A 16754-nucleotide genomic window follows, 5' to 3' on the forward strand; every position below is an offset into this window, starting at 1 on the left:
GCGGGGGTTGGCTTGTCCGCGTTGGGGAAGCGGCTGGTCCAGGCGACTAATTGAGGTGTGAAGGCCCGCAGTGCCGGTGGAGGGATAGAGAAGGCTCAGTGAGGTGTCTGTGGCAGGGTGTGCTGCTGGCTTTGCGCTGAGCCCAGCAAGGCAACAGGCCGGGCCGTGGGTGGGGATCTACTCGGCGGGGTCAGCATGTGCAACTGGAGTTGTTCCTTCTTAGGATTTTTCCGTATCTGGAGTGCGTGATGCTAGTGGAAGTGCAGGAATCCCATTAGCAAAAGGTCTTGAAAGCTACTGTAGTGTGTACGGGCTAGATCCCAGTTGCGGAACCACAGAACTAAATAGGTTGGAAGAGTCCTCTAAAAGTCTCCTTATCTAGCCCCAGAGCAGGGCCAGCTTAGAGTGAGTTGCTCAGAGTTTGGTCCAGTTGTGTTTGGAGTATCTCCAAGGATGGAAATTCTACAGCTTCACTGAGCCTCTCATCCAAGGTTTGGTTACCCTCAGATTAAAAAGAAATTCCTAATATTAAAACCTTTGAAGCCTCCCACCAGTTTGCATTCAAGTCTGCAGGCTTCTGCACCTGGAAAGTGATGCCCAAAGCCAGAAAGTGAATGTGGCTTGTCACAAACCGGGAGAAGCCTGGCAGAAAAAGAGAAATAAAACTGATTTCAGTTGGTGTCAGCAGATGGACAAAATTATGCGAAGTAGAATAATTCCAGCACCAGACCTGTAAAATTATTTCCATGTATTGTTGAGAAGCTGTATAGCTATGGCAGAAATAACAAATTTGTTCACATTGTGAAGCTGCCTTATTTGGCAATCATTTAGCATAAAGTAGAAATAGAAAAAGCTGATAAAAGTTTAGGGTTGCAGAGAATTGTTTAAATGCTTAGTTTTATCCATTAGGAATATCCACTGATTTCAATAAGATTTTTTTGCTTGTACTAAGTTAAGCCTTTGTAGGAATGGGAGCAGAGAAATGAAGCTGGACGTCTGACTTTGTGTCTAATTATATTTGCTGGTGCCTTGTCAGAGAGCATCTATTAACTGTATATGGTGTTACTTCTGATGTGGTATTATCTGTATGTAATGACAGCAATTGCTGAGCTGTTAAGAGTTGCTACGCTGCAGTTGTAACAGTGTTAAGGTGTTTGGAGGATATTACTGATTTAATGGCATTGCTATTTTTCTGATTGTGGAAACACTGAGATTCTGATCATCTAGCAAATGACCTGGCTAGGGGTGCTGCAAACCAAAAGGCCAATTTGTTGCTTTTTTTCACATTCCTTGTGGCTTCTGTGCATCTTTTTTCTGTTATGAAGCCTTCATGTGACCTTATTTTTAGCATAGTTTAAACCTGCATAAATATGCATGTGTCCATGTCTAGAAATACCAAACATTAAAAAATGTTGTCTTTGCAAAGGGCAGAAAGCTGTTTCTAAAAAAGAAAATGTGATGGGTTGACCCTGGCTGAGGGCCAGGTGCCCACCAGAGCCGCTCTATCACTCCCCTCCTTCACTAGACAGGGGAGAAAAGGTACAATGGAAAAAAAAAAACTTACGGGTCGAGTTAAGGACAGGGAGAGATCACTCACTAATTATCATCACGAGCAAAACAGACCGAACTTAGAGAGGGAATTCATCTTATTTATTACGAAGCAAAACAGAGTAGAGGAATGAGAAATAAAATCAAATCTTAAAACACCTCCCCCCACCCCTCCCATCTTCCCAGGCTCAACTTCACTCCCGGATTCAACCTCCGCCCCCCCGCCCCCAGCAGCACAGGGGGACGGGGAATGGGGGTTACGGTCAGTTCATCACGTGGTGTTTCTGCCGCTTCTTCATCCTCAGGGGCAGGACTCCTCTCATCGTTCCCCCGCTCCAGCGTGGAGTCCCTCTCACAGGAGACAGTCCTTCACGACCTTCTCCAACGCGGGGTGCAGACCTTCAGGAACAGACTGCTCCAGCGTGGGTCCCCCACGGGGTCACAAGTCCTGTCAGCAAACCTGCTCTGGTGTGGGCTCCTCTCTCCACGGATCCACAGGTCCTGCCAGGAGCTTGCTCCAGTGCGGGCTTCCCACGGGGTCACAGCCTCCTTCAGGTGTCTTCACCTGCTCCGGCGTGGGGTCTTCCACAGGCTGCAGGTGGAATTTCTACACCCCCTCATCCTTCCTCCATGGGCTGCAGGGGGACAGCCTGCTTCACCATGGTCTTCACCACGGGCTGCAGGGGAATCTCTGCTCGGGCGCCTGGAGCACCTCCTCCCCCTCCTTCTGCACTGACCTTGGTGTCTGCAGAGTTTCTTACATCTTCTCCCTCCTCTCTCTGGCTGCAAAAGCACTCTCTAACTGTTTTTCTCTTTCTTAAATATGTTATCACAGAGGCGCTGATTGGCTCGGCCTTGGCCAGCGGCGGGTCCGTCTTGGAGCCGGCTGGCATTGGCTCTGTCAGACACAGGGGAAGCTTCTAGCAGCTTCTCACAGAAGCCCCCCCTGTAGCCCCCCCGCTACCAAAACCTTGCCACGCAAAACCAACACAGAAAACTAGTAAATTTTTTAGCAATGTGGTTCATTATTTGAATGCTGTAGCCGGAAAGATAAACTAGAAGTTGTAAATGCTGAAATGTGTTCAGGTTTTCCAGTACTCCTATCACATTCTATTCTTTCCCATGGAGAGCTGCAAGACAGGTTTTATACCTTTGTGCTTTCTGTTCCATCCTTTTTTGCTTTCAGAGTAAAGCTGGGATTCCCTTTGGAGGTTAATTGGAGGAACAGAGACATCTTTTGCAGAGAGAAAAATATTTGTTCTTCATTTAATTCTAAAAAAGTGTTTCCTGGGAAAAATGTAAAAACAGAAAGTCTCTTAGGAGATATGCCTAGTTGGATTTGTAATTCCCCAGTGGTGAAGCTGAATATCACAGCTGCTCCATGCTGGACTACAAGGAGATGCTTTTATGACCTTAAATCCAAGCCTATTTCAACCAGTCCCTTCAGCTTCTCAGTGCCTACATCATCACATAGCTAGTCTGTATGGGTGGAATATTCATAGCCATACTACAGCTGAGATCACCTCTGCTGATGGCTGCTATTAAACTGTGTTTGATAGATTAGATTGTCTGTTAAAAAATCTTGAAGTCTTAGAATATAAATTGTCATATGCTAATTTTTATTTGGAAAGAAGAGATCGGTTTCAAGCGTTTTCTGTAAGGATATTCACTCAAAAGCATTAGTGTGTTTGAAAAGGTTTGATTGAGAAATGCAAACACTATTAAACTTTCAATGTTCTTTATGTCTGGGTAATTTTGTGCTACCACTGGAGCAAATATAGCTGATGTCTTCATATAGATAAAGATCTGGTCTTTATATTCCTTCCAACTCACCTCACCAGCTGTGCATATATAGAGATATATCTACCTTGGTAAGCAATGCAGCTCGGAAGGAGCAAATTTCTAGAATGAAGTGGTGCTGAGGAATGCTCCTCACACTGTGTGCATTTCAGAGGTTTTATGCAGACTAAGTCTTGTTCTGCTTTGTAGACCAAATTCTCATTAGGTGCACTCCCAGAACAGTGGAACAGGTTGCCCAGAGAAGTTGTGGCTGCCCCCTCCCTGGAAGTGTTCAAAGCCAGATTGGATGGGGCTTTGGGCAACCTGGTCTAGTGGAGGGTGTCCCTGCCCATGGCAGGGGGGTTGGAACTAGATGGTCTTTGAGGTCCCTTCTCAACCCAAACCATTCCATGATTCTATCATTCTGATTTGGTTTTATGTGTAGGCAGCAGATGGGGAGGACTTTCATTTAAAGAGGAAAAGAGAATCACTTCTGATAAAGGAGTGTTCAGTAGCATTCAATTGTAATATATCAAAATGAAGGTAAGGAATTGAGTACTACCTATACAATTTACTGTTTACATACAAAGTTAGAGAGTCTTTGTATTAAGTACTCTTAAGTACTCTCAAAAGCTTATTAATTAGTTTGCTCAGATGATGCTGCTTTTTCCTGCTTGCACCACCTCCTGTAATCCACTGAGCCACTATGATTTCGGATTGCTAAAACAGTTCTGAAGGAGATGGAAGAGAGCCACCTTCTGTGCCACTTCACCATCGCTTTCTAATAATCTTGGTATGTCCCTTGACATTTCCCCATGTCATTTCTAATAGGGAATGTGGCAGTGTTTGACATCTAAAATACGATCTAATTGCAGCATAATGAAGTGATATTAAAACCTTTATAGGATATGCAAAGGAGACTGTAACTTCTTAGAGTCTATCAAGTTCTTTAACTTTTTAAGCAGAAGTAGGTGTTAACAGATATGTGTGTTTAATGTGGGTATATGTATGCTGACCTGTAAACTGATCTGTGTTGTGGAGCAGTGGCTTGAACATCTTGTAAGTCAAGGTAATCTTATTGACAAGAAATGTATTTTGTTTTGTTATTGGTTGTAGGAGACATACCAAAATTTTGTAGTTTTGGAGGCTGTGCAGTTAAATCTGCTACTCTGAGCTAATCTGTGTCCTTTGTTCTTAATTTGTGTACATATCTGCTCCCTATTGAAAATTTATCATTTATAAGAATTCATCTATGGTCTCTGAATTTATAGAGTTACTGTAATTATCAAGAAGAACAGTGCTTTATTGTGTACTTTAAGGCTGCAGTGATGTATTTTTCTCTATTTTCAGTTCTTTCTGCTCTCTGTGACAATGCAGCAGTCAGTCATCACCTCTGGACGTTATGAAATGATCAGACAGTGCAGAGTATACATTGATAAGGCATTGAGGCCATTTTTCCCTTGGGTAAGCTTTTGTTAGAAGCAAATAAATTGGAGCCACCGTGTCATGTAGCAATGCAAATACATACAATGAGAGTGTTGAGATTTGTTTTCCCTTCCTCCCCTAAGGACTTGATCTTTTTATGCTTACATTAGTGAAACTCAGGAGTAGTTCTGATGAGGTCAGTGAAGTTGTGTGAGTGCGCAGCTGATGTAACTGGAGGCAGAAACAATCAAGCATAATATGATTGTTGTTGAGGTTACAGAGAATTGCAGTTCTCATTGCTGGAAGAGGACTGAAGGGAGAAAAATTCTTCAGTTGAACTGAAGAGCTAGAAGAAGCTTCCTTGCTAGGCAGTGTATGAAGCACATCACTGACACTGACCACTGTGGCAGGCAGTATCATATTTCCCTGGCTTTTCTTGGAAAATCTATTGCAGCTTCCCCCAGCCATAATTTCTCATGTGTAGCTGCATTCCAGAACTAATAATAAATAGAAACCCTCTGTATGGGTTGGTGGGAAGCTATTTCGGGGATTTTACTGTATTAAAGGCTTTCTGATATGGCAGTATAAACAGGGCTTTTGAATCAAAATTGTTGGAAGCTTTTAAATATATATTCTAGATAAGGAGAAATAAACCCAAATAAAAACAACAAACTAGCTTCAGCTAGGCACATACAGATAAAACATCGGCTTGAAAAGGGTAGGCAATAGTCATATTTGTAATTCCATTTGTATCCACTTGAAGTAGGTCTAGTTTGTCCCAAAAGCATCAGGGAGAGTAAGGAAGACAAATGGAGATGGTGAAAAATGGAAGAAAAAAGCAGTCCTTTCAGTGCTAGGCTACCTGATGAATTGTGATTTTTTTGTTTATTGTGTAAAAAGTCAACTAGAAAGTTGGGTTTTAATGACTGCACAGTTGTTGAAATGAAAAATAGGAAAATGTCTCTCATAGTTGCTGTGATTGTGGTAGTCCTTTGTCATGATTTGATATTTATTAGGTTGGGAAATATGATACTATGTGTATATGTTAGTCATTTATTGTTATGAAAAGATACCTGTGCCAGACGATCTACTGAGAGAGTAGATGTCATAGATCTACTGTGTGGTAGTTGTGAGTCATACTGTTTAATGCATTGGGGGAACTTGGTAATCAGACTGTAGCAACGTGGCCATTAGGGACTTGGATGTAGTAAGCAATAAGGAGAGTGCTGTGTACTAGACATGTCTCATCTTTCATAGCAGGGCTGTAAACAGTAAAAGAGACAATAAGCTGAAGGATGGAGGGGGGGAAAAAGTGATCAATAAGGAACATGCTTAACACAGCATGCTTTTCTTACTGCAGCATACTGTCTTGCTGTCACCTCTCTCAACTGCCTGTTATTCAAGCAACTGACAGGCATTGGAATAGCAGTAGATCTCATATGGTGCAACTGCCCATTCCTGACCTGCAGCTGTTCAAAATTCTATTTGTTTGTCAGCCAGCCATTTGCTGGTTTGGGTTTTTGAGATTTTTTTTGTTTTGGTTTGGTTTTTTTTTAAATGCTGAGATGAATCACAGCTCTTTCCCTGAAGGAGAAATAGTGTCATTCCTATTCAGATGCACTAAATACAAATTCCAAGCTGGCCATTGAAGCCAGTGCTGCTTTCATTACTTCATTTCCCCAGTCACTGCCAGTCCATGGGCCTTTTCCATACCTGGTGAATACATGGTTTGAACTAGAATGAGCTCACTACTTTTATATGATGATGGCTGAAAACAATATGATCCCCATTTGGTATCAGAGAGGAGAAAATATTTCTGCCAGTTTTGCTGGTCAGTTATATTCAGTTACATATTTTTATTTATCCGCTTTCTAAAGTTTGTTTATTTTACTTTTTTTTTGTGGGAATGAGTTATGCATTCATGTAATGCCTAGCACAGTGGCACTGTGAACACTGGGAAAAACTGAACATTTTTTAATGTATGCATATACACATATATATGAGAGAGATATTAATACTATAATATTTTTAGAAGTATTAGAAAGTCAGAGAGTGCATTTCTGTGATACTAAATTATACAAAGTATTTGCAATTGTAAAAAAAAAACAAACCACCAAAACTTTTCCCTGCATTTCAGTGCAGCTTTAAAAAATGTTTGGCTTTTGTATTTGCTTTCATTGTGCATTGGAAACCGTTCACGCTGTTATGTATCTCGGGAATTCTTGGGGAAAAAACCTGTTATTAGAAGAAATAGTGTGTTTGATTTAGGTGGCAAGGGCATGTAACTGAGTTTTACTGATAAGCCTAGATCTCCATATTTGCTGATGTACTAGAAGTGCCACGTTTTCAGTTAAAATACTGGCCCTGCTGTCTTGAGATGATGTGAAGACTCTGTGCTGCCCTTCATAAGATAGTCTTGACAACTGGAAATGTTCTTGATAACAGCTAATAACTCTTACGGACAAAAGTACATGTCAATGTTTTCTCCAATGCATTTCTTACTCTGTCATTCTACCTGCATTGTGTATGCCAGTGACCTAAGTGAGTTCTCTGCAGAGAAACTACTTGAGAGAGACTTAAGAGGCCCAGTGATATCAGAGGCAATTCCTTGGACACACCGAGAGGAGGGTGCTATTTCTGCAGAAGGCCTGACAGGCACTTAGTATAGTGGGTAGGAAGGCAGCCTTGCCTTGAACATGTAGTGAAGAGGAGTGTGTGGCGCTAAGAATCAGGTGATTCTGCCACTGATGCTGATACACCTCTTTTAAATAAGCCTGGTGGCCAGAGACAAAGTTCGTGCTGTAATGCTCTCAAATACTGCACAGGAAGGTTATGCTTCAAAAATCTTTCTTGCTCTACTTGTGCTAGGACCCATTTGGTTTGCAATACCTGCTGATTCATAACAGTAGGATGTATGGGCTTTGGTTTAGTCTGTAGAGGGGCAACAAAACATTTTAAACAATTTATGACCAATTTAATCTTTAAGATGTGCCTCATCTATCTGTGTCACTGTAACACATTTGAAGACTCTTTTGTGTGAACCTACAACAGACAGATGTGAGATGCAAAACATGATGTTCTTTCTTGAGCAGAAGCTGTGGTGGTTATGTAACTGTTAGGCTGCACTGGAAACCTTTATTGCTTTCCTTAACATTTTGTAGGAACTGTCTTCCAATTCAGAACTCATTTATAATTACTTAATTTATAATATATTTATAATTAATTGTTGAGCAGATATCTTAAAAGAACATAAAGATCACAAGTCAATTAGTGGTGGACTGTGCCAGAGTGAAGTTTTCTAAGCAGTGTTAATTCAGCTGCTTGTATGTATCACAATGCAGAATTTAATTGTGTAGTCACAAACTGCTTTTTCTCCTGAAATCCTGCTTTGTTCAGTGCATTGCATAAGCAGTGCTCTACAGCATTACGATTTCTTTTTTCTATTCAATGAAGGTCTGTTGCACTCAGCTGAAGCATATTCACAAATACAAAATTTATGATTTTCAGCTGTGGTCATCACAGTATTTGTACTTGTCTTCAAGTATTTGAAATCTGTTGGGTATTTGATTTTCACATACTTCCTTATGCTTTACAGCATTAGTATTATTCCTGATCTACAGAAAGAAAACTGAAGCACATTCTCCAAACTGCCCATACTTCCATTTCCCCATCCAGTGGATAGTTTTAGGATAACGAATGCTAGTGCTGTGGAATTTGTCTTTTCCCTAAAGTGCTTTACGGGGTACGATTACTTATTGTCTTTTTGCCCACTGAGTGGGCCTGGTGGTTTGAACCTTTAGGCCCAGCAGAATCCTATATTTGGCTGATATTTTCATCATGCATTGTTTTACACGTTCTCTTCTGCAATTGAAAGTGCAGTCTATGACTCTCCTAACTTCCACCACCGGTACTTTAACAGTAAAAAATCAGGCCCTACAAATTTAGAGCCTGATTGGCCTAATTTTCCCTAGGTCGTCTGTGTGCCAGGGTTACCTTTGAAAGAGGTATCAGGGGGATTGCTGAGCCATGGGGAACGAATGAAAAAGTGCCTTAGTGTTCTAGAAGTATATTCATAACTGAATAGTCTCTCCTAGAGAAGTCCAAGATATATGTGAATCCATGCATTTGAACTGCAAAATAAGCCCTCTGCTGAATGCTTTTATCATGGGAAAAGAGGCCAGAGGAAGATGTGTTCAGATATCTCAAATAAAAAAGGAATTCTGGAGTTTGCTGTAAAGACATGTGGACCCTTACAACTTATAAGGGTAGGCTCACCATTGTCCTAGTTGCTGACTCCACCTCCAGTAACTATTGTCCATATGAATTGGAAAAATACCTAGAACAGCATCTGGCTTGAAAAAAAACCCCAAAACCTCTTGAATTTGGTTGTTACGAAATTTTGGAAGATTACAGGTATTCCAGATTTAACTGTGGGACACAAAAGAGATCTAGACATTAGCACAACTCCTCTGCATTTATCCTATAGACAAACTGGTTTTGAAGTGAAGAAACATGCAAATACTCTCCTCTCCTCCTTTACTTACGCTAAACTGGATTTATGCAGGGAGAGAGGTGAGCCAATTAAGAAACAAAAGACTTGTCCACATTCAGAGGGATTGAGAATATACAAGAGCCTTCACCATGAGTAGGTTATTGCTGGTAGATCTGAAGAGCAACCAGACTTCTATCAGGAAGTATGTTGTGCAAAATTGATACCCATTGCTCCTGAGATGAGAATTTGGCCAAAGTCAGTCAGAGAGATTATAGCTGGAAAGGGAACACTTGTCTTCAAGACAGGAATTGGAAAATACAGGCCTCGCTGCTTTCATGTCAGGCATGGCAGGAACATTGCTCATTTTCTCAGTGCTGACTCTTAACACAGTTGAGTGTCAGAGTGAAGCTTTGTTGGACAGGATGTAAGGACAACAGTTCTGGAAAAGGAAAACTTGTACTATACATGTTTCCAAAAGAACACGTTATCCCTGTTTGGCAGTAATTCAGATTGTGCCTAACACTGCCTTGTAGAGGGATGATTTTGCCCCTTTTACTGATCTTTGTATCACTCCTGTGGAATGAATAACAAGTAGCTAGTTCATTTTTACAGACTGGCAATTCGTTCAACCAGGTTGCTTTCTTGAGTGTGTAACTTTAATTTCATTGATGTTAGTGAAATTACATTGGTGTATCTGGACAAAGAAATGAAGGCATTGAGACTGCAACTTGTCTGAGGTCATTCAGTCAATCTGTACAAATGCTGAGTTTAGAACACAGCAGTGTCTGATATCCAGTGCCCATATCCTGTGCCCATAATCTCTACCTCATACCTCAGTGATTTAAAACCTGCCAGGTCTCATCTGTGCCCCTTAGATAATTATTGTCTGGAAACTCTGACTTAGTTGATGGTGTTTGTTTCTAGATAAATAAAGGCATGTTGTCTGTGCATTCCTTATCTCACACACACACATCTCTTTTGCTTTTTCTCAGTGTGACCAAAACTATCGCTAAATAATATTGTGCTTTTTTGGACAAATATTCTCTGGTAAATCAGTTATGGGTCACAGGCTGGCTCACTAAGGGATTTTTTTAACTGGTAGTATTCATGAAGTATAAGTTGTATAGTCACTTGCAGGCTTTCGCATTGCCCTAGTTGCACAGTTTCTTCCTTGCTTAGTATCTTTGTGTTTTAAGGCTAAGCCAACGTAAAACAGGAACACAGCCAGGATTTTGAGAACACGTGATGGTGTGAAGGTTTCTTCGGAAGGTTTGTAATAGGCCATGCCATACCCCTAGTCCTGCCTCTTGCACTCTCATCACTGAACCATTTTTAAAATCCTGAATCTGTCTCACCATTTTTTCCGATCTTATGCCAGCACTATTTGTAGTTTCCCCACCTGTTACCGTGTGTATTATGTTGTAACTGTCTGCATATTGCTCTACAGCTTCAGGCTGCTAACAGACTGACTGCAAGGTTGTGTATAAATTGCCATATAGATTTCCCAGTTTTTCCTTTGATGTCACGTTTCTAATCTCCAAAGCATCTATTGAAGCTTCTGATATTATTTAGTTCTTGATCTAATCTGTCTTTATGAGTTGCATCTACCCAGATAAGAACCATTAAATAAAAGAGGCACCCTCAGGAGGCTAGCTCAAGGGATAAGAGAGTTCAGGTATTGTGGTTTCTTCTGAAATATTTAATAGAAATATGTCAGAATGTGAGGTCTGAGAGCTTTTCTCATTCATGTAAGTTATGAGCTTGCGTAGTGCTGGCTGGCGGTTGCCATCACTCGCGGGTTTGCCCTCTGCTGCATTACATCTTTCAGCACTCACATTGCAGTTTGTGATTGTTATTATGTATTACAGTACTGCCTAGTGATACTGTGGCAGAGACCAGATGTTGAATGTTTCCTACTAATATCTGCCTTGAAGTGTCTCTGAGAACCAGGACCATCTGCTGTGCAGGCTGCAAGTGTGGCCCTGCAAACAGTAGGGACATCCTCTCCGGAGTATAAGGGACCCTGAATGCCTGAGCAAGACTGACATACTAGAATAATGCTAGGCATTTTTGGGTGCAGGCTATACACAAACCTGAGAGACAGGTTCACCTGGAGTTGAAGGGTGTACAGTAGGTAAAGCACACTGTAATCATAATTGTTCTGTAGGCTCATCAGGACTTTTAGGTGGACAAGGCCTTTACTTCAGAGAATTTGTGTTCTAGGTTGAAATTAAGGATCAAAGGAAGCATTGCTGACACTATTTTAGAGACAGGAGAGTGCAGCACAACAGGCTTGTTTCTTTCAGTGAGAATAGTCTAATGGGCCAACACTTAGCTTTTTTGGAAAATTTTATCTGAATTGACTAGGTCAAGGTCACACAGGGCATCTTAAGTTGGTGTTTCAGCCCCGTGATTTTCCTTCCACACAAAGGGTCGGCAAAAGCCAGTGATCTCAGTGCAGTCAGCATTTTCTCCATACTCCTGAAGCCCAAGCTATGCTTTGGTAGTATTTGCCTGTCCTATAAATGTTCCTTGCTACGCTTCATCCATGGCTGAATTTCAGGGACAGAGTAAGCTGCTTCTATATATAGCTGATGAAACACTTTAGGATCTTCTGACAATGTCAGTTGTTACTATGAAGCCAGCCATGCATTTTTTCAGCTCTTTCTCCATTTTGACTTCCAAACCTGTCATTTGAAATAGTATACCTTAAAAAAATAAATTATTACAATGTATACTTAGCTTCTGTGTAGTTAATATCACGATGCTTGAGTAGGATGGGGATTTTTCAGTGTCAAAGTTTGTGCCTCTTGGTGCTAGGTGTGGGAGGGCTAATATGCTCAGTGTCCATGGTGCTTTTCCTTAGCTCAGACAAAATCAGAATTTTGGTTCCCACATGTATCCTTCTCTGCTCTCTTTTTGCCTTCCTTCTGTATGTGTTCATTTTGGGAATATGAAGCAAGATTAAGGTTTATTCATATTATCTTTACATATTGAATTTAATCACTTGTTTTTCCTTAACTTAGAAAATAGTATGTTTCTTACATTGAAGAAGGTGGGTTGTGTTTATTGTATTGGGAAAAAAAGGGTTATTTCTCCCTAACTCTAATAAAAACCAAATAAATTTGATAACACACCCCACCTTTCTGCTTAGCTTTGTTCAGGAAATTTATGCATCATTTTTAACAGAATCCAACGTTTTGGTGCAATCTAAATTATCAATGTCTTCTTTAAATAATTCAAATTTTTGTTGGTTAAGCTTTAAACCAGTGGATATTTGCTACAAGCAAAAGTTCATTTTAAGCAACAGATGTGACATATTGTGAAAGTAAAAGGGCTTTGTGATCCCTCTTTTAAGATTCTGTTAACAGTTTACACAAGAGAACAATCATTTTGAATTTATTTTCTTTTATCTTTCATTGACTTCTTTCTTGAGAAACCGTCCTACTGTTCTTTTTCACAAAGAAACAGGCTATACCTATGGAAAGATAATTGCTTAAAGACTCACTGACTTATTGAGCTCCTGTAAGGTTCTTGATCTTCCTGTGGCCTTTCTGAGACCATTTTGGCAGATGTGAACTATTGTGTTCCTACAGAGAAATGTTACAGCTGAAAACTAATGGCAATCATTTTCACATCAGTTGATTGTTTCACATGCAGTTACTTAAGTAGAGAAATCTGGCTAATTTCTTATTCTAAATCTCACTAAGTTCAAATAGATGAATAATGTGGGGAAACATTGTTGCAGTGTTCAGCATTTTTGAAGTTGTATTAAAAAGTTGGGGGTTTATTCTCATTCTAAGATTTTGTGAGGGAAGAATAAGAAGCAGGTTGAAGGGAATGAAACTCTGATGAACAGTGAAAATATGGAGGAGTGAGTTCTTGAGAGAATGATATGATGGCTTTTGGGGAGCCAATGGATGTTAAATATAAACTGTGTGAAACAATTTCCATTTCATTAAAAAATGATAAAGGTTGACACGGGAGGTGAAAACTGTGCTTCCTTTAGTTAGAAAAGCCCTTTGATTCTCAAGGAGCTTAATGCAAATCGTGCCAGGAGGCTTTTGCATAGGTGGTACTAGATTCAAAGATCCTTCATAAGTTGGAACTGTGATAAGAAATACTGAGTGAGTTCACCCACAGACCTGCTGCTCCTCTTAGGAAAGTTCTGACCTTCTTGATGCTCCTCATACATAGGAACTTATATCTTGTTGCCACAGTGTTCCCCTGAGGTAAAGGTATTCTTCTAGCATTTATTCTTACTAGCATTTATGTTAGCATGTACTACAACTGCACACCTTTTGCCAAACAAAAGGTAAAAATAGTTGACAATTCAGCTCTGCCATCTCCATTTCTGATCTCCCTGTGCCACCTTATATCTTCTAATCTGTTTGGCAATCATGAGTATTCTTTTTGTCTCATCACATTATAAGCAATCTGTGTCATTTCTATCTCAGATATACCTGCTCGCTGTTAGGTATCTTGCCATTCCCTATCTATGTGGTTCACTGTGTTTCTTCCTGTTTCTCTACTTGGGACTTTTGTCCTTTCTTTCCTGCTCAGCTTGCTTATTTCTGTTTTGATTTGATTTTCTTTCTCCTTAGGCACGCATAGTTTGTAGCTGTGCAACTCTGCCAGCTTTAGTGGGGATCGTCCTAACTTACCTCTGATGTGGGAATAAGCTGATTGAAGCACACTGCTTTATTCATACTACTCTTCTGGGCACAGCTTTCTTTTTCTCTAGGTGAGCTGGAAGAGGCAGCTCCCTTTCCACTTCAAGTTTGGCATCAGAGTTCCATTTTGGCTCTCTTTCCACTATGGACCTCCATTCATATGCTTCTTGTTACCATCTGCACAGTTCGTTTATAAAATTAAATTAAAGTAGTAAACAAAATACCAGATACTCCTCCTAAAGCTCCATCTATAAATATCTCCCCTGCCTACTCATGCTGTCTGATTAAGGAGCAGTAAGCAGTTATTTAGAGAACCTAAAACAGGTCAGATTCCATCAAGATAGGCAGGGTTTTTTTAAAATTAGGACGGCACCTGTTTCATAGGTAAAAAGCCCAACTCTCAAAATGCACACTGACAAAGTTGAAGCCCCCTATTTTGACTTTTTCAGAATTAAAAAATTAGGTTTTTCATTCTGAAATATTTTTCTTATCCAAAATGAACTAACATAACCTACCCAAGGTAGATTTTGAAATACTTACCCCTTATAGAAAAATGTGGGTTTCATATTTGGAACTAACTTGTATTTTTTTTAATCTCTTAGTCTAGCTAAGAGATGCTATGGTTCTAGCTGTTGGTTCCTGGCAACAATAGTGACATTTTTATTTGTTTTGTTATGAAAGTACTAAGTTTACCTGTGTTCCAAGGAAACATGAAAAAATGAACAGTACCTTTGCAGCAGTGGCTAGCTATGTTTTGGGCAAATACAATTATTTCATGAAAAAAAATTAATAACCTTCTTGCAGACTTCTAGAAAATCTGGGTAGATTTCCTTTTGATTTCCAGAAGTCTAGGCATGGATCTGACTCCAGTCTTAATCCACAGTGTGATCGGATTCTCTTTGTCATCATAATGCCTCAGTTTTTATTTCATGACACAGGCACTCCGGCACATGTTGTGGGTTGAGGGCCAACAAATAAAATGTGGCTTTCAACTAGTCCCTCCCTTGATGAAGCCATCAGTACCTGTAAGGCTCGCCTATACTGTGCAGTGGGAGTGGTGCGGGACCATCTCACTTCATCCACGTAGATCCCCAGACAAGGTAGTGCCAAGGAAAGGCATGAAGCTGGTTGCAATGGCTCACCTCTAGTGAGGTAGCGCGTAAAAGGTCACAGGTCTCGTCAGTGTAGGAGAGCTCTTGGCACAGGAGACAGCTCTGTCTCAGAGCATTTACAGCTTTACGTGTATACTTCTGGGACTTTTCTGACTTCTTCCTGCTTTTCCTCTAGAATCTTCTCCTATGCTGTGTATAGTGAATGAGAAGAAATGGTTTACTGACTTCAAAGGCTTAAATAGTCATTTAGGTGATTGAAATTGAACATGTATCACAAACCACAGATGACTACCCAGCTATAAAAATAAACCACACAAATTACACCAGCATACACATAATGTGTACGTACATTAAATATTTTGGTTTGTAATTGCTATTTGATGTTGTCTGAGAGTATCCTAAGAGAATGCTCATCTGCACTTGAACAAAAATGTCTAGGAATAGCGTTCGTTAACATTTGCTTCATTATATAGCTGGAAATGTAGCAACCTTGAGAATATTTGCATTGAGCAATTGAAAAGCATGTGCTTATGACTCTGCTGCTTAGATTTGGAATTTGATTCTTAGACTTTATTTTGGAAGTTCAGCTTGCTTTGATTGCATGAAATGTGTTGTTATCCTCTTCTGAATTCCAGTTTACAACCTTAGTGCTGCATTTATGAAGTTTTTCTGAGCTGATGGGTAGGTATTAGCTGTGCATGTATGCATGTTCTTCTAAATTGTGTAGGCTTATGGGATAGAAGGCGACTTGACAGAAAGCGTAGCTTTAGTTAGCATTATGAAGTGGAGGACATATGCTGTCTAGCTGTTAATTATTCTGGTTATTCGATCACATTGGCTGAGACCTATGATTGCCTTTACTGAACATTGTTCTCCTTTATGTCTGACTGTTTTTTTGGTAAGTAAAGTGCAAATTGTATCTAGTGGGGACCCTGCTGGAGATGATGGGTGCTGGATGATGATAGGGTGCTGGATGATGCTTGGATGATGATAGGTGCTGGCATTAATGACAGGCTACATGAAGAACATAGTAAACTTGCTAATTCCCAGAAGAAACATTGTTGCCAGGGCAACAGAAATGATATGACACAGGAGATACAGGACATGCTTGCCAAGATGCTTGATCTCAGTGCTGATTTTACTGTGTGGAAAGCACGGGTAAATGGTTCCTGTCACACATTTATAAAGTTATTGGTGCCTGCTTTTGGGACGTACTGAGAATGTTTCCTGGACGAAAAAGATATATGTTGCTTTTCTAGGTTGTGCTTCCATGCTTTCTGATTTAACTCCAGACCTGATCTCCACTGCAAATTGTTTCATCTCTTGGCAGATTTCAGACTAATGATAAACAACATCAAACTCCATCAGCAAATCATAGATAGGTCTTGAGAAGTAGAAATACATGTTAGTAAAAAACCCAAACAAGACAGGTATTTTATCGAATTGGAAAGAGGAGCAGGCAGTGGTTTGGCCAGAGTGGTTACCGGAGGCGAGTTTGCCCGGTCAGCCTTCCCCTCAGCAGACAGTCTCGCTGCCCTGTACAGAAGCAGCGCAGCGGCGGGCGCGGTGCTCCTGTCCCGCTCTGCCCCGCCCGCGGGGGTGACAGCACCGGCCCGACTGAGAGCTCCTCGTCGCCTGCGGCCGCCGCCGGGAACGGGGCTGGAGCCGCCGCCGCGCCACGTGACAGACCGGCGGGGATAATAAGCCGCAGCAATGAGCCGCCCT

This window comes from Balearica regulorum, chromosome 3, assembly GCF_011004875.1.
Source record: "Balearica regulorum gibbericeps isolate bBalReg1 chromosome 3, bBalReg1.pri, whole genome shotgun sequence".
NCBI lineage: Eukaryota > Metazoa > Chordata > Aves > Gruiformes > Gruidae > Balearica > Balearica regulorum.